Here is a 13,814-nt window from a genome sequence, read left to right as displayed (position 1 = left end):
GCTGTAGGAAGATGTGCAAGACATGAACTCAGATTGTGCACCCTTTCTGGGGTGATGTAAACTTTCATCTGGGTAGATTTACAATTTTCCTATAGAAGAGGAAAAAACATTAAGGACTTTTTAGTAAAAAGCAAATTTAGTTTCCCACTTTCCAACATTTCTAAGCATATAGTTAGTATGGGAACACACCAGTGTGGTAGATGCAAAGCTTGTCAGTTTGTAACTTTATCTTTTTTACATATTAATAACATTGCTTTTAGAGTTAATGATAGTTTTCATTGTAATTCAAAAGGTGTAATTTATGCCCTTTGTTGCCCCTGTGGAAAATTTTATATTGGGGAAACAAAGAGGTTATTTAAAACAAGACTTTTGGAACATGTGAGGGACATCTATAATAAGAAAGCTGAAAGCCCAGTAGCTATGCATTTTTTAAACTTTCACAACAGTGATAGTAAACGTTTGAAAGGATGTGTATTGGAACAAATTAAATATTGTAAATATGGTGATTTAAATATTAAGCAACAATTGTTACACAAAGAAGCTGTATACATTCTTAAATTTAAAACTTTGTGTCCTAGAGGTCTGAATGAAGATTTTAATTGGAAAATGCTGTTGAATTAATTATTTTAATTAGGAAGTTAATTGAGTTGATTGATTTATTGACAGATGTATATAAAGAGATGCATTTTTATATGTTTTTTGTACTCCTCGAAGGCTGTGGCCGAGACGTCAGAGATACATTAAACTGTTTGGTGGATTTTCTGTTGTTCTTTTTTCATCTGGGTAGTGTCCAGCCAAGTGCCAATGAACTCTAGAACCTGAAATGGAATCAGCAATGATTTGTTGATATTGATGGTGATGCCAAAACTGCTCACAAATAAGAGGAAATAATCCCTAGTTCGGCAAAGTAGAAGCCTGGTGGGGTCCGCAAAGAGCCAATTGTCCAGGTAAGGCTAGACTTGAATTCCCTGAAGCCTCAGGTGAGCTGCTACAACTGTCATCACTTTGGTAAAAATACTGAGGGCTATGGCGAAAGCAAAGGGAAGGGCTCTAAACTGATAATGACTGGCTCTCAGCCGGAAGCAGAGAGATTTGCGAGAGTGCCTGTCCATCTTGATATAGTAGCATGCATCCTGAAGATCAATTGAGCACATCCAATCTTTTTTCTGCAGGTAGGGCAGAATAGACTGAAGAGTGACCCATCTGGAATTTCTCCTTGTCTGACGGGTTCAAGGTAGTTAGATCCAGAATGGGTCTTGGGTCCCCTGTTCTCTTTGGCACTAAAAAGAACCCGGAATAAATGCCCGATCCGGATTGGTTTAGGGGTATGGGTTGGAGGACTCACTTTCTTAGCAGCTGGTCTATTTCTAGTCCTGTTGCCTCCCTTAGCACAGGTGGAACGTTTGGGAGGTGTTTTGGGGAAGAGGTGTATTGGTGTTTTGTATTGCTGTTACAGACTGCCACTCTACTGGGTGTAGCAAAAGGCAACCCAATTGACTCCAGAGAAGAGCAGTCGGGCAGCCACTCAGGGCTGCTGTGCAAGTCTGTCCGAGAAAGGTACTTGAGACCCAAAATTCCTCGGACCCCTTCTGCCTCTTGGGCATTGTCTGTCAAAGCCCCCTCTGCCTCTGGGAAAAGACAAGTCCTGAGTGTGCCAGGAGGACTGAGATTTCCGGAACCACATCTTTGTCCCTCACAAATTCCTTGAAAAGGATATTTGAGGGGCCAAGAAGCGGATCCCGACAGCAGACAGTGTCTTCCCGCCCTCACTCTGGACCAAGGTGTCACAAACTGTTTTCCCAAACAGGGAAGAACCATCATATGGAGCATTCGCAAAGGACTCCTTGAAGGGTTCCAAGAATTGGCACATCCAGAACCAGGTGTGGCACCTCATGGCAATGCTGGAACCAGCCACCCTAGCGGCTCCCTCTATAGCATGGGAGAGGATGCATGGATGTGTTTGCTACCGCTTTTTAGAGTAGCCATCCATGCGGTAAACACCTTCTTGCTTTCTACTGATATGGGCTCTAGGGGGTGACTCAGCAACCTTACTAGGTCTTTCCGCAGTCGGATGACATGTGGCATGTAGTTCAGTGCCATTATAGAAAAGGTTGCTGAAGCATACACCCACTTCCCTAGACGGTCCATGGTCCTGGACCCCTGGTCAGGAAGATGGACCATAGAGCTGTCCTGCACAAACTTATTTTGGGGCCGGTGGCCACCACCGTGCATCTACAGGGGATGCTTGGTCCAGCTAGTCCTGTCTGATGGGGGGCTTAACACTTTATCAGGACATCTGGGAATGGGCTCCACGGTGTCTGGCTCCTTCCACACCCAAGATGTAATGAAGTCCACAAGTGGATCTGCGGGACAGAACACCCATGAAGTAGATGGGTCTGTGCTAAATGCCTCTAGGAACACCGACTCAGATGTTGGTTTTTAGGTGGACCACCCCCTCCTCTGGCAAAGGAGACATCCTCGGGGGGTGATCAGGGGAACCTTCCCCTTCAAGTCAGTGTCTTTGGTGAGGGACTCAGGAGAGGAGTTCAGGAGCCCCTTTTGCATGTCCGTTTGCGAGGAACCTTCTCAGAGAGACTCTGGAAGGAGCTCGCAAACCTCTTGCTGCTCCTGCGGGGAGGGCTTCCTGAGGCAAACTCTGCACAGGCTGTCCCCTAAGATGGTAGGAAGGTCGGGGAAGTACCCAAAGCAGAGAGAGTTGGGGTGGAGTCAGAGTACGAGATGGTCAGGGGTCTCGAAGAGCTTGAGAGAACCCTCTCCACCACAAATGCAGATGGAGACCAGACATCCTGAAAGGTGGCAAAGGGAGCCATTCCCATTGGACCTGATGGAGGAGTTGGAACAAAGATGCAGAGGGAATTGCTGCATATGACAAGCTCGACACTGACAGCACCCCCTCAGATCCAATGTAGAGACTATGGTAACGAGGGCTCCGTTCTGGTCGGATCAGATGCACTCAAGGCAATGGCCAGCATCTTGGTACAAGGTACCATCGGTGCTGACCCCCCGACCCAGAGTCTCCTCGGATCCAAAGACTCCAAAAATCGATGGTCAGATTGGAGAAGGGAGTCATAGGGGTAAAGAAAGGCTGAGAGCTCCCCGCTCCAGAGAGAGAGGGGACTGTCAAAGACTCCCATCTGGATCTGGGTGCGGATAAACTTCCCCATCATCCTGTCCATCTCTGCCTTATTAAGGCTATGGGTGGATTGGTAGGAGGAAGCTATAGACGGTGGTCTAGATGCCTCTGGCTCCAGGGAGAACCTGGGTGATCGGAGCCGAGGAGTACTAGGCCTAGGAGGGGTCTTAGATTTTTCAAGAGGCCCCGCCAGGGATGAGTGATCCGGAGACTGCTTCCTGGGTCTGTCCTCTGTGGTCCTCTCCTTCCACAGACCTCATGGTGGGAGTTTGAGTCCCAAAAGCATAAGAAGCAGTAGTAGTGGCCGAAACCGTGGTTACAGTGATGTCAGTCCTCGAAGAAGAAAGCGGGCTCTTCATCACTAGCTTAGCCCTCCTGCTCTTAAGGGCCTGGGGGTTGAAGCCCATGCAAATAGGACAGGAGGTAAGCAAATGGGTCTATGCACAGAGTGTGGCCATCGGCTGGGGAGAGCTCATGGCCACACACTGTGCACTTCCTTAAAACTGGCTTGGGGGTCTCAGACATAATAGGAAACAAGTACCCACAGACACTCACACACACACAGCAAGGAAGGCGAGACCAAGGGAGAAAGAACTAGAACTTTTTTTTTTTAAACAATCATAGAGCATGGATAGGAGAGGTTTAAGGGAGAGGATACGAAGAAACATTAACCCTGGCAAGGAAATAACTTACGCAAGAAAAATGCTAGGAGTTCTGCAACCATGATACGTAGCTTTTCAATAGCAGATGAGATCTGGGGGAAGGAAGGAGATAGGGCATTATGGGTAAGGAGAGGAGCTTGGAGCTCAGATCAAATGCTAGTGATATGGCACTCGGATCAGATTCAGATCCATAGACCCACAGGTTAAAAATCAAATGAAGTCAACTACTTCAGATCAGAAAATTATCACTTAACTAGAAAAAAGGAAATTCTCTAACCAGCGCTGCAGACCAAGAATCACATCTGTAGAAAAGCAGCAAACGAGATCTGAGGGTTAGAAGGTAGTAAGGGATTATGGGAGATGGGAGGAGCTCAAGCCTTGAATCTACTCTAAAGTGCCAGATCAGACACTGGATCCAAGACCCAGACACGATGATCATCAGATACTGCACTTAAATACTTCAAGCACAGTTGTGCATAGCCTCATTCACAAAACTAAAAATGATACAAGCACTTAATTTTCCACATAGTACTTTGCACATAGAGATAAACTTTAGCTACTTGATGCTTTTGCTGCAAGTTGGCTTTTTTATGTGAATATCTATAAATTACTGAATTAGCATACAGGTGAAGCTGCTCCTTTCATGAATAACTGCCATGAAAATGTGAACCAGGGGACTAAGAATACCACCCTAAATGGCATTATGCAGATGCTGTTTATGGATGTCTTAAGTGCATCAGCTCATCATATATAATTTTAGTGACTAAACAGCCCCTTGTTCATATAGCGCTTACACCTCATACTTATAATGTGCACATTACACAAAATAATTATTCTTCAGATAGCCTTATTCCAATTCTGGTGTTACAGATGAGGAAAAGCTTTAGTTAATGCCACAGTAAAATGTTGAGGATGCCATACCTTAGATCATCTCTTTATACATTCAGCTGAAGTAGGATAAAGGACATAATTTGTGGCCATGGTTTAATGACAAGAAACAAAGGGGAGATGTGAAACTTGGTAAGAAAATTATAGTGCTATATGAATGACAGACAACTAGACATAATACTGCACATTTTTTGTACACAAAAAGGGAGAGAAATGTAATCTTTCTGGATAACAGAATTTGTAAGAGCTAAGGGGGTGCTGACTGTTAAAATAATGCAAAAGTCAAAAGGAAGGCATGCAAGCTGCTACCTCACATCTCCTGCTATTTATACATAAAAAAAATCCAAGCTCGAACACCAATAAAAAAAGGGTACGTTAATACTCACCAGTTCCATAACCACCAACAAATTAATGCCATCAGAAGGGAGCAAATAAGTTTTCAATCACTTCTGCCAGCAGTATAAAACATTTGAAATAAAATCTAATTATATGGATTTTTTGCTAGGAGAAACACTTTGGGCTTACTGAGGGTGTCTCGTCATCCAAGGATTTTTAAGAATTTTAAAACTTATCCATGTTATATTGGATTCTAATAAGAGGCATTCCAGTTAAGTATCAGTAACATTTCCAGAATTACTAATGAACAGCAAGTGAAAAAATATGACAGACAAAATGAGGTACATGGTAAATTTGTTCAGTAGCTTTGTTAAACTCTTACCTTAGTTAGTACCAACATTTAAGTAATACCACAGTAAAAAATACAAAATACAGAAGACAATTTAATCCAGGACTACATTCAAAACAGTTAAGATGTGTTTCATTTGCATTTATTGAACTCAATGGAATGCTAGAACATATATAGACTACACATACACACACATGCAAGTCTTGTACTCCTTTTGCCCTCGAACTGCCTGCTATTACTCATCTGTGGTATATCCACCCATTAATGCTCCCAGAGGACAAAGGCCAGTTAAGGAAGCTGCCATTCATTTAGCCCATTAAGAGAGGTTCTCTTGGGGCCTTACCTCTGTCTACAGTGACATACATCACAGTAAGGGCTGACTGTCTTGCAACTGACTGTTCCCAGTCAGATGCTAATGAAGACTGCCATCTTCAGCTTGGTAAGACAAACTCAAATGTAACATTGCAGCTGTCTAACCTGAAATCTTGTGCTTGCCTGCTTCTGCTTCCAATCTTGACAGCTTGTCTGCCACACAATTTTGCTCTGACAGAATGCAGCATGCCTGTACTGTGAGACTGACCAGTAAAGCTATAACCCAAGCTAACATAGCTAGTTGGTAAAGGGGGTAAGACCTGGTCCTCCTTGCTTGATGTACCACAACACTGTGGCACTGTCTAACCTGAAGAGGTCCAAGAGACCAAACACGATTCAAAATATGAATGCTAGATAAGGGAAAGCATTTATTTTATATTCATGTGCCTACATCTGTCCATGGCGTCCTGAAACTGCTGCACAAAGTTAGAGGAATCTGTGATGACTGCTTTGTGGCAGGGACAAGTAGAGATCTGAATTTAGAAAAATTTGTGTCTCCACCAACTGATTTCTCTTCTGACAAATCCCAACACAGAGATTTGAACACACAAAGGACACTGATGCTGGGACCAGAGATTTCAGATGCTGTGAGAAAGAATACTGGAGGTATTCCCTGGCAGACACCAAAATCCAAGTAGAAAATCTTAGAAATAAATCTAGATCTATATTCTCTATGGAAGAAAAGCTTTGAAATGAGGTCTCTAGCAAACAACCCTGCGTGGAGGAAGCAAAAAAGACTTGACTGTTCTCTTGGAATACCAGCTTGTGTAACAGATCTCACCCAACAGATATTCGTGACACTTTGAAAGATTCTGCAAAGATAAACAAGTCATCTAAATATGGAAAAATGTGGAAACGTAGCCTGCAATGAGCTATAACTGGAGCTAGACATTTTGAACTCTTGGTGCAGTGGAGAGTCCAAAGAGTAAGGTAGAGAACTCAAGGAAGTCCAGACACACAACCTTAAACACCAAAAGTCTAAGTGAATAGGAATGTGATGATACACATCTTTTACATCTAGTGTTAGCAGGAAACTGAGAAACAAGAGATAACAGGATGAAGTTACAGCATTTTGAACTTGGGGACCATCACAAATAGGTTTGGAAAAGTACAGTTGTGTAAGTTAAGCTTAATAACAGTTCATGTTTGAACGATTACTGCTGTTGCAGCCTTCACTATATGGGTTATTATCCTGCTAAGAATATAATAGCAGACAATCTTCCAAAGCGTCATAGCACCTTCCACACACCCAAGATGTCAAGCAGCTTCAGCTGAGTTGACTAAAAGACAAGTTTGGGCATGGAATCTTTCAGAGTTTCCCTGCCACCAGACAGGCTGAGCCCTTAAAGGGCAATGCAAAAATGTCCACATCCTGGCATAAAAAACACCAAAAAGGTGGGGAACAGCCAGAGGAACTGTGACCATTTGAAATTCATCTGTTATGGTACGCACGACTTACACAAATGGAACAGTCATCATACTGATCACTGCTGCAGTAGCCTTAGGTATATAGATTACCATGGCCAACTATATTTGGGAGGTGGAAGAAGGGGACAAGCAGCCCCTGGAGAACAGTTCTAACAAAGCTTGATCTGCACTTACAGAAGGAATCAATCTTGTAGTGCTTGGTAAAGCTATGTACAGGGGGATAAGCAGCAACTTCAAGAATAATACAGCCCTTTCCAAAAAAGCCATAGATGAAACCAAGGCCCTTGTACAGTGGGCATTGACCCTGCTGGAACAGATTTGTTATGGCAAGTATAACAAAAGGAAAGACTTGGAAATTGTTTCAACACAGGTTGCCTCTTCTTAACTTCAAGAAATTAACTGATCTGAAAATCAGACCGATTTGGTTAAGATAGTATCGAAATTGTTTGTGGACATCCAAGGTATGGAGTGTAATTTCTCCTTCATTTTCAGATTCAGAGGATTAGTTCTCAAACAAACCCTGTAGCTATGAAAAGAGGCAGAAGAGCTTGCAACACATAAGAGTTAGAACAATCAGTAAAACAGTCTTTCATGTTAAAAACCTCGTCAGCCACATTAGCCGATACAAATGGGAACAAGTGTTAGTTTCTCTACCACAAAATTAAAGATCCCAAGGAGGAGTCACAAATTTCTTGGAGGCTTCTTATGCAAACCCCCCTTCCAAGAATAATCTGACATGACTGCATTGAAAGAGGATCCATGGGTAAACAAGATGAAATATCCAATAAATGAACCTTGAGAGAAGGATACAGGACATTAACTCTCACCAATATTGCAAAACCAGAGAACCAGCCATAAATGGGTGCTGTTACTTTAGCACCAACTAGAAAACCTTTTCCATTTCTTAATATATGATTTTCCAAAGGCTTTCTTGCCTCCAATAGTAGCTGCTGCAAGTCCGCAGAAAACAGGTGCCTAAAAGAATTAAGATCATCCGGACAGCCAACTGATGTTAGGATGTATCAAACACTCTTGTTCTTCTGTGAGTAGATCCAGTCTAAGGAGGAGGTTTGTGGTAATTATCTCAGGCCATTTCCAAAAGGGAGTCACCTTAATACTCTTAGGGGATTCCTTCTGAACTTTCAAAAGTACCCTGAATATTAGTGAAAAGGTATACAGAACACTCCTGTCCAAAGAAAACATCTGCATTCCAGGCCTTCTTGCATGGAATCCTGGAACAGAACCCTACTAAATTGACTGTTCAAACAGGAGGCAAAAAGGTCTACTTGAGTAACTCCCCACAGATAGGAAGAAATCTTGGAAGACCCCCTAATTTAGCTTCCATTTATGAGGGTCCGCCCTGGGCCTGCTCAACTTGTCTGTCACAATTTTGCTCTGACATAATACAAGATGCCTGTAGAGTGACATTGTGCTGTGAGGCTATATCCCAAGCCAAAATGAGTAGTCTGCAAAGAGAGTACAACCTGGTTCCCCTAGGTTGATGTACCATATGACTGTGGTATTGTCTGTAACCACCTGAAGAGGTCCTGGGAAGCAAAGACAGTTCTAAGAGTTGACTACCTTAATTAGGCAAGCACTCCTTGATATTTATACACCTGCATCTGTCCTTGGTGTCCAACACCCCCTGAACTTTTATCCCTCCTGAAATTGCTCCCCAAGCAAAGTCCAAAGCATCTCTGATGAATGACTACTTTGGAGCAGGAAGGGAAAGTGGAGACCTGGATTTAAGGATATCTCCTGTCTCCCACCAAAAAATGTCTCTTCTGACAAACCCTATCACTGGGATTTGAAAAGATAAATGGTGTTGATGTTGGAACCAAAGATTTCAAATACCACCCTCTCTCTTGTGGAGTCTTGCCAGAGGTATGAGAATCGGATACCATGAAACCCAAAATGTCGATGTATTCCCTCGCCGTGACCAAAAGAGTGGAAAACCTTAAAAATTTATCTAAAAGACCAATTTTTTTTTCTTGTGGAAGAAAAGCTTTTAAGTTCTACTGGAAGCACAGCATGTATAAGATTTCTCACCCAAGACAGATTCCTAACGCTTTGAAAAGGCTATGCAAAGATAAGCAAGTCATCAAAAATGGAAAAATACCTTGTAGCCTGCAATGAGCTGCAAATCGAGATAGACACTTTGCAAGCACCCTTAATGCAGTGGATAGTCCATAGGGTAAGGCAAAGAACTGATAACATGATCAAGACAAATTCTTAAGAAATGTCTGAAGTCTGGATGAATAGGGATGTTACCAGGAAACCTGAAAGAGGTAAAAAGTTCTGAGTGACATAATTTTGAATTTGGTCACCAGCAAAAGAGTTTAGAAAAGATCAATCCAGAACTGATCTCCAAGCCTTTTCTTTCTTTGACTGTATGAATAGCCACAAACAAAAGTCCCTCCCTACATGGGAAGGAGGAACTGATTCTATCAGGTGATGAACTGGTGGAAACAAGTCTAATCTGTTGGATGAGGAATCCCCATCCCTACCCCTGGAAAGGATAACCTTGATGGATTTTCAGAACTCAATTTGTCTGAAACAATCTGTTGCAAAAGAGAACAGATTCAGACTTTATGGCAGTACAGCCTTTCCTTATTTTTCATCAGGACAGAGTTTCATTGAGAACCAATCCTACATTTATGCCAAAGGTAGTATCCAGGGTTTCATTAAATCAAGCTTTTCACTTGCCTACCTTCTTTCCAAATCCACAAAACAAAGGGGAGAAACTTCTGCACACCCTGGACATACACAGACAGTTGTGCTACTACTTGGATAGAACTAAAGGTTACAGAAAAACTGACCAGCTGTTGGTAGCATATGCTGCTGGTACACAAGGAAAAGCAATTTCCAAACATACAATTTCAAAATGGATATGGAATAGCATTCGTTTTTGTTACTCCTTTCATGGAAAAACTGTGCCAGCTAACATTAGACCTCATTCCACGAGAGCCACAGCCTTCTTAAGAGGGGTGGCTACCAAGGACATTTTAGAAGCTGCTACATGGAGCTCCGTGCACACATTTGCCAAGCATTACAATTTACCTTTATATTCCAGATCCAGAGCAGGCTTTGCTACGGCAGTCCTGCAGGGCATTTTAGCTACACCATCCTTTACATAGTTCCTCCACCTCCAGATTGGCTATGGTATTCTACACCCCATATGTGATGACTGCAGATGCATCCTTGAAGGACATAGTACAGTTTTGTACCTACCATAAATGTAGATGTCCGATAGGTATGCATCTGCAGTCAGGTTTACCCTCCCTCCTTCCCCTCTGTGGTATTTCTTGGGTACTTACCCCTCTTATAGCTAGCTGGGGGGATCTATTATGGTGTATTTGTTTTTATATTATTGTGCATGTTTGGATTTTTAAATGCATCTCTCCAAATTCCTTAGAGGGCACCTGGCATCTGGGGCAAGAAAAACTGAGGAAGATGGCGTCGGCTGATGCTTTTATACCCCAGGCGCTCTGACATCGGGGAAGGTGCGACATCAGCCGACGCTGGACCCAGACTTTGGAATCCGGCCGACCGAAGGGCTGCCTGAGGCAGGACAACCCATATGTGATGACTGCAGATGCATCCTTGAAGGACATCAGGGAAGTTTGTCTGTTCCTCTTCCAGGTCTAAAAGTGATCTCCCTTGCCCACTGAGGAGGGCCTAATACCCATTTCATAATGTCTGTAGGTGCTACACCAGACAGATCCAGGACAAAAGTTGATTGAGGTACAATAGATGGCTAGAGCAGAATTACACACCTGCAGTAGGGACAAATAGCTAGCCTGCTATGGGGGGCAGAGGCTGTTTGTTTAACTTTCTACACAAAAAAATGGGGTCAATTACTTTACACATTTAAAATGACAGGAAAAAAAGCACACCTCTTTGAAAGTATGACACAGTTTCATGACTGGCAAAAAAAACCTCAGATTTAAAATAACTTTCCTGAAGGGGAGGGGGGGGGGACAAGCAAGCAATACTTAGATTATGTACTTACTATAAGTATGTGTTGTCCATTTTCATTCTTCCTCACAGATTGGTCTCAGATCAGACTTGGCTGCTTTTTTCAGACTTAGGATACAAACCTTAAGCTCCTCCCTCTTCCCATTATGCATCACACCTTTCTCCCAGATCAAGTCTGCTGCCCCATAGCTCGAAGTTACAGTAATTGTACAGAGAATAGAGGCTCAAACCCATAACTTAAAGGTTCTAAATTTCCTACAAGTACTTCTCAAAAGGAACCAGGGCAAATGATGGCTGGTAGGGACGTGAGGAAGAATGAAAATGGACAACACAGATACTCCATTAAGTGCATAACAAAAATCTGATGATGTTCCATTCATTCTCTCATTAATGGGTCAGAGTCCCCACCTATACAACTCCTAGGTGGCCCTCAAGGATGTATGTGCCAGAGCACAGTCAAGCCAAAGGATGCCTTGCTCCTAGAAACAATATCCAATTTATAGTGAGAGACAAAAGAGCAAGTCTTAGACCAAGTGGCTGCAGCACAAATATCACTTGAGGGCCTGGAAGAAAAGGCAGATGTAGCCATACATCTGGTGGAATGAGGTTTGGTAGTAGAGGTAATTCAATCACTTTGTGAATAAATGGAGGAAATGCAATCCACAACCCATTTGGCTAAAATGTTTGCCTGTGAATATCTAAAAGATGCAAAATATACTCTTTAAAAACCTGGGGGAAAAACTGGTACCTTAACTGATTCATTAATGTTAGACTCCATGGCTACCTTAGCCATAAAAGAGGGATACATTCTTAATGATATCCTAGCTTTATGGAAAATGACGCAAGGTGGTTTCACTGACTAAGCTTGAAGCTCTGATACTCTTAACAGAAGTAATTGCTACTAGAAACTTTTCCAGGAAAGAAATTTCATGTCACAACTACCCACCAGTTCAAAGGGCTTCTGGGCACGGCCTTGCAGCACTAATGTGAGACCTCAAGGAGGAGATGGATCTTTAACTGGAGGCCCAAGAAGAAATATGCCCTTCAAGAAAGCCTTGCATAACCTGGAAGAGAGAAAATTCCCTTTCTAGCATGAAGACTGGATATGGCAGCCAGTTGAATTTTAGTGGTAGAGAAACTGGCTCCTTCTTGAAAAAGTTTACCAAGAAAAAGGAGAATAGCTGAAATGGAAGCAGAGAAAAGGTAGACAGTCACTTTAGCAGTGCAAAAAGAAAATCTCTTCCACTTGCTGTTGCAACCTTTTTAGAGGAAGCCCTCTGAGAGACCAGAATATCAGAAAGGGTGAGCCTAGACTTTTACAATTACTGAAGTGGAGAAACCATGTTGTCAACCTTAAGGTGTGCAGATCGGGGGGGGGGGGGCTGCATGTCTGATGGATGGGATACTTCAGATGAGATCAAAGAGAACCATACCCAACAAGACCATAATGGGGCAATGAGGATAACTGAGCTCTTAATTGGCCCTCTAAAAATTTTGGGATCAGAGGAAAAGGAAGCTAAGCACAAAGGACACCTGGGGCCAATTGTGGACTAGAGCATCCCTCTGCAACTCCCCCTTCAGAGGGATCAGAGCAAAATACTTGTACTTGAAGCTCTGGGGAGAGGGCAAAGAGGTTGCAACAAGGCTGGCCCCAACAGAAAATGGTTTCCCCACTGACTAGTAGATGAGGAGTCAGAATGGATCCGCTAAGTTTGTCTCCTAGAACACTGGTTTCTCTAGGAATGTGTGCTCCAACTAGAATGTGGTCTGAAGACATCACCCATTCCAAAACTCTCATGGCCTCCGTGCACAACAGGTACAAACTGGTTCCGCCTCTTTTGTTGCTGTACCACACTGAGAGGTTGTCTGTATAAATTACACATTACCTCAAAAGGGAAAATGTTCTTAAAGGCTTGCAATGTTAGGACTGCTCTCATCTCTAGGACATTGATATGTGGACTGGTCTCCAAGGATGACCACATGCCTTGGACCATCTTTACTCTGACACCCCCACCCAGATTGGTAAGCATCCATGGTCACTGTGGCTATCAGGGCAAGAGAAAAGGGTCTACCCAGAAAGAGGTCTGATTGCATCCACCACTGTAGACTATTTCTGCACATCGAGTTTTATGGGAACTGTGGTAGAGAATGGACCATTGAACAGCTATTGACCATTGAAGAACCCTCAAATAAACTCACTAATGGACCCAGAACAGTTGCAGCTGCCATTAAACCCAGAGCCCGAAGTATTGTTAGATATACCTTCTCCACCAGCAAATCCTGGACCTGTTGTTTTAGAGATATATATGATGCCTCAGTAAGGAAACTACTTGTGCAGTCGTGCCCAACTGTGTTCCTATGATTTCTAAGTTTTGAACAGAGGTTTGATTTTGCCAGATTTATCATGATACCCAGTTGTTTGAAGATCTTTTCTAGACAATTCCTAGACTACAGCAGTCAGTGCCTTGTTGGTGCAGTGAGAAGCCATTTGTCTCAATAGGGAAACACCCGGAATCCTTTGAGGCTCAGGGACCCACTACCACTGAAACATTTGGTAAACACCAAGGGGTTGTGGCGAGTCCAAAGGGCAGTGCTATGAATTGGTAATGATTGGCTCCCAGCCGAAAGCACAAGGGCCTTATACAGT

The sequence above is a fragment of the Protopterus annectens genome, chromosome 16.part0, assembly GCF_019279795.1.
Source record: "Protopterus annectens isolate FY-2018-M chromosome 16.part0, PAN1.0, whole genome shotgun sequence".
NCBI classification, from domain to species: Eukaryota; Metazoa; Chordata; order Ceratodontiformes; family Protopteridae; genus Protopterus; species Protopterus annectens.
This window is presented reverse-complemented; position numbering follows the sequence as displayed.